The following is a 5717-nucleotide window of genomic DNA, read 5'->3' on the forward strand; positions in this document are numbered from 1 at the left end:
AGGAGGATCGGAGACAGGCGGGAACAGCAAGTCGTTGGCCGGGACTGGAGATCAAAGAAGGTGTCGAGTTCGCAAGCGAGGTCGGTAGCAGGGGACAGGCAGGTAACGGGGCAAAACAGGTCAGGTAACAGGCAGGCAGAACGGGGCATAGTCAGGTCCGGAAACAGGTTGGCAACAAAGATCAAGCAGAAAAAAGCAGGGCAGAAACTGAGTCGGACGAAAAGGCTTACTGAGTTGAAGGCAACAGTTCGCATAACAATCTGACGGCTTCCAAGAGGAAGCCGGGGGTTTAAAAAGAAAGTGACAGCCAATCAGCTGTCCGGGCTGTTGGCGCCAATTAAGCCGCCGCAGCTGCGCTTAATCGGCAATCATGACAGAACTATAAGGCGGATGTTTGGGCATTTGGGTTGGCCATGGTCCAAAAATGTTTATGTGTGTTTTCTGCTACTTTTTCCTTTTTATTTTCTTTGTTTTTGTGTATGTGTTTGTCTTGCTGTCGGTCACACCTCTCGAGGGATATAACCAGGTTAGATAGATATATGGATAGAAATGTTTCACAAGTAAAATGAAGTGATTCATTAAAGAATGATTACTGTATTTTCATTATAATCATACTGTCAGGTTCAACCCAACACTTGTAACAAAAACCTGCATACAAAGAGACACAGAGAATTGTGTATGGTTTTACTTGCAAAGGAAGTGAACAGAAAACTGCTTCAGTTACAATCCTCCAACTCACTCCAAAGCAGTCTTTCCTCTGCTTGCCTTTTATTTAGAAAGGGAACGCCCTAGTTACAATGTGGTTTCAACTGCTAAACGGAAGGGGTGCATTTGAAGGTTAAATGTTCCAGTTGAAACCAGTTCTTGCACAACAAATTGTTATTTGAAATGTGACTGATTAACTCTCTTCACGCTATCTTCAGGAAAGATCCTTGGCCTGCGGTCAAATCTGTAACTGATTCATACCGTTAGTTCTCTCTAGGGTGCGGTGGAAAACCTTTGCATGTGAGAACATCCTATTTTGTAAGCACAATATTTCAAGCAAACATATAACACACATAAATTATAGTAAAGTTGAATAACTTATGTACATTATTCCAACACATACAAAGCTGTATTTATTTATCATCTTTCTGTCTATATAAGGCGCACTGGATTATAAGGCCTACTTTTAATTCTCTTGTGAATTTGGGGTTTTTGGGTGCGGCTTATAGTCCAGAAAATACATATTTCAGTTATCTCGTTGACAATGTTATACAGTCTTTTTGTTAAATTGCTGTTTTTTGACTCTCTTGACTTTTGTTCTAAAATAGTTATCATTGAACTATTTCAATATTTACGATGTTCAAAGTTTTTACATGGTATTGTTTACACTATTTGCAATCTTTACTTCATTTTCAAAATTTTGTGCAATGGAAGGTATTATAGTTGCCATTTTGACTTTGTTGTATTTGTATATTCATTCATATTAATTAATTCTTGCATTTCTTACCTCCTGTCTCGATTACTGTAATGTACTACTCTCCGGTCTCCCGAAGTCCAAAATCAAGAGCCTGCAGCTGGTACAAAATGCTGCAGCGAGGCTTTTAACTAAGACAAGAAACTTTGATTACCCCGATTTTAGCTAACCTGCATTGGCTTCCTGTTAGCTTTAAGATGTGATTTTAGGGTTCTGTTCGTATTTTACAAAATTATGCATGAAACTTGCTCCCTCAAATCAGATTTAATTTCCCCCTACTTCGCTCAGAAAACGCTGGTCTACTAGTGATTCCAAGAGGCAACAAGAGATCCGCGGGTTCAAGAGCGTTCTCCATTCGGGCCCCGGTGCTGTGAAATTCTCTTCCAACTGAGATTCGATCTACAACCTTTTTGAACATGTTATGTAACATTATTATGTTGTTGACTCATTGTTTTTGTCCTGTTTTTATTTTAATGCTCGAAATAAAGTTTTCATTCATTCATAAAGCATTGCAGTACTCGTTACCCAGAAAAGCGGTTATGTTCCAGGAACGCGTTACTTTGTAACATGTTACCCCAATCGCTAGTCATAACTCGCCCATCCCTTCTTGTTTAGCATAAAAAATAAATACCGTATTTCCCGCACTATAAGGCGCACCGGGTTATAGGGCGCACCCCCCAAAAATAGTTTTTGGTCCTATATTTTCCATACATAAGGCGCACCGGATTATAAGGCGCTACGATGGGAACGTCGACAAAACAATCAGATAGTTCAGTCAAACTTATTACCCCCTTAACATTCCGAAAGCTTGCAAAGAAGCAAATACGTGTCTCAGACATGTACGGACGCAGTGTCTGTACGATGTCACTAAACAAACATTTTTTTGTTCCCATTTCATTTTTTGCTGGCAACTGTGTGGACAGCAAAGTAAGAATTTTACTGTGCAGGTAATCGGGGTTCTTTACTGTGCATAGGACAATAAACACTTTGAATTGAATTTAGTTTAAAAATAGACTCAACACAGAAACATCAAGATCGTTGTAAAACAACATACCGGGAAAATATAAAGCCCCATAGCTCACCTAAGTTCTCTTGCAGCCATCACGTTCAATAATGATACGTAACCATGGTCTTCTTACAACCGTGAGTGAAGTAAATCCAACCATGTAAAATATTTACAAATACAGAATAGTAAAAAAATGTTTTCTCCATGCCGTAGTGCAACCCAACGTGTGATTCACATTCATCTTTTTCGGCCAATTGCAGGCTTTGTTTCGCCCCTTTAGCTTATCCGAGCCTGTAAATGATAAAAAGGATCCGCCCCCTTTACCTCAGAATAACTTTAGCCAATTGTGACTGATTCAAATGATGATTGACACATTGGTTAGGAAATGAAACGCCGTTGTATAAATCCCAGCATACACCGCGGATGACTTCGCCTTCGGGGGAAAATCTGCTTGCTTTAGTTGCAAGACTTCATATTGATCCATATATAAGGCGCACTGTATTATAAGGCGCATGGTCAGCTTTTGAAAATTATAAAGGCTTTTTAGGTGCGCCTTATAGTGCGGAAAATACGGTTATATTCAAAAGAATTCAGACCTTTGGTCGAGGGCAAGTATACCAACAGAGGAGATCATTTCATACGCTTGTTCCTTGTGTAAAGGTCTGGCATGAATTACATGGAGGAGGGTGTTCATGCTTGAACATGGCAAAGTGGCATTTTAGTTACAGAGCGACCAATAAGAGTGCAGTCAGCGTGACTGCTGTTTATTTATGCACAGCAGCGAGTGCAGGCAGCTCCAGCTACAACTCAAACACTGGAACACTCTTGCACATTGTACAGCCACAGAGGGTCCTAATCAACACCTCACCAGCAGTGACACCCCCATATACAAGCGCTCACAGTCACACATATACATTAAGTGGAAGGTTTTTTTTTTTCAAACAGGTCCTCTTTGCTCTGACCGACATGGTTTTGATTTGACTGCTAACCACCCAACTCGCTTTAGTCTCTCGGCCGTATATGATAATAAGCTACATTTCAGTCATTCTCAACACATAATCCATCACTCTTGTTATAACTCTAACACATCTTTCATCATAAGTACCGTAAATTCCGGACTATAAGCCGCTACTTTTTTCCCAAACTTTCAACCCTGCGGCTTATTTAGTGATGCGGCCAATTTATGTAATTTTTCCAGCGGCGCTCGAGTACAAAAGGTAAGATTTAGACTGCAACTTCTTAGCTTGTGCACAAATTAAATTAGCGTAGACATATCCTCATCATGCAAATGCAATAAGAAAGGCACATGATGCAACTTTCAAGCTAAACGCAATCGAGCAGTCCGATATAGAAGGAAACAAAGCTACCGCACGTAAACTTTACCTTGCGAGGGTGATGCTAGGGTGCCTTGATTAAGGGAGCGTGGGACGACGTCTATATGACAAAGTCTCTTTCCCGTACTGAAGGAAAACGACTTTGATGACGTCAGTTTAAGGAGGAAGATGAGGACGGCTTGCCGTGCTTACTTCAAATGCGGTATGTTTTTTTGACAGCTGTTTGTTGTGTTGCGAGCGTGTTGCTAGTAGCGTTTTGCTACCCTTCACAGGCACGGTTTGGGATGAAAGTTTTAATATTATTATTAAAGCTTTGAAAACTCTCTCGGTGTGCCGTCTTTCTTTGTAAATATGCGTAACCATGTATAATATGTATTTGCAACTGTATATTTTTGTAATGTATTTATTTTAGAAACTTATTCTGATGTTTTGCACGAGCAAATGAGAAAGAAGGGGCGGGGCAAACGCGGGCTGACGGGAAGTGGAGTATAGGTAAGACGTGTTTATGGATGCGGTCGACAATAGTGGATATATATTTTTCCCACCCTTACCTTTGGAAATATACACTTTTTTTCTTGGATTACTTTCAACGGGCACCCGGACTCTGCAGGTCTGCATTAAATCTTAAGTACCGGTATGATTTTCCGTTCATTTTGCCGGCTGTGTTTTTTGGCCTGTTTCGGGTATGGGTTAGTTTCGTGTTTGCATTGCGGATTTTCAATGTGGGCGCATGCGGCTAATATACAGATGCGGCTTGTGTATGTACAAAATTGGTTATGAAATGAAAATGATCTGCATTTATATAGCGCTTTTCAAGTCACTGACTTCCCAAAGCGCTTTACAATGTGCTCCACATTTCCCAATAGCGGCCTTGCAGCCATGTAAGGCGCTAACCTGCTTATTGGGGGTATTAGGGGTTCAGTGTCTTACCCAAGGACACTTCGACATGTAACACGGAAGAGCCGGGATTCAAACTGGGATCCCTTGATCCTAAGACGAGCGCTCTACCTCCTGAGCTACTGCCGCCCCCATGCCCCCGAAATGTGGTGGGTGCGGCTTATAATCAGGTGCGCTCTATAGTCCGGAATTTACGGTACAAGTACTATACCTGTTAACCTCAGCCAAAATGATGATGTCACATCCTTGTCCAATTACAATAAATATTTAACTTTTTAACATTCTCGTAAAACTACCAATCCAAGACCCAAAGTAAATTAATTGTTGTTCTTGAAAGGTTAGGAGAGTATGGAAGGTTTTGATCTCTTTTGAAAGATAACACACTGTGACCCAGGAGTTGACATGACTGTCCTCCATTTTGCTGCTCTGAGTACACCCCAAAAACAAAAAAACTTTGTAAAACGTTGGGCAGAATAATGAGACGAAAAATGGTGCGTTGTATTTGTTTGAGTCTCCATAGTTTTTAATCTTTCTTATGCTCTGTAAAACACCAGCCCTGTGTCTAGACCGGCAAGTACGGTAAACTATACTCATGAATTGTATTATTTATGACAAAAAGGTAATGGGATAAATACTGAATGTGAGTGAAATGATAAGAAGTTAACTAATAAAAGAACTAAGTGTAAATTTTTAAACTAATAGTCTTAGAAGTTTTTTGGGCCAATCAGAATGCAGAACTCAATGTATAATGCAAATCTGTGAAGCAGCATGATTGTGTAAGGTGAACCCCGTTATAGCAGAGCAAAACAAAAACCAAAGGAAGTGCTAGTAAGACGTCTGATAGTTTGCTTGAGTGTCTTGACTTACCTTGATGAAAAAAAATAAGTCTTTGATGTCTGAATAAATGAAAACTTGGAAAAGAAAGTCGCTTTACCCTGAAGGAAATGAAACAAAAACAAAGTCATTTTTCTTTTTTTTGCGGTCTTGACTGATGACATTAAAAACCAAAAAAGCTCACAAG

Source organism: Urocampus carinirostris, chromosome 7 (assembly GCF_059441175.1).
Source record: "Urocampus carinirostris isolate Australia breed hairy pipefish chromosome 7, RoL_Ucar_1.0, whole genome shotgun sequence".
Lineage (NCBI taxonomy): Eukaryota > Metazoa > Chordata > Actinopteri > Syngnathiformes > Syngnathidae > Urocampus > Urocampus carinirostris.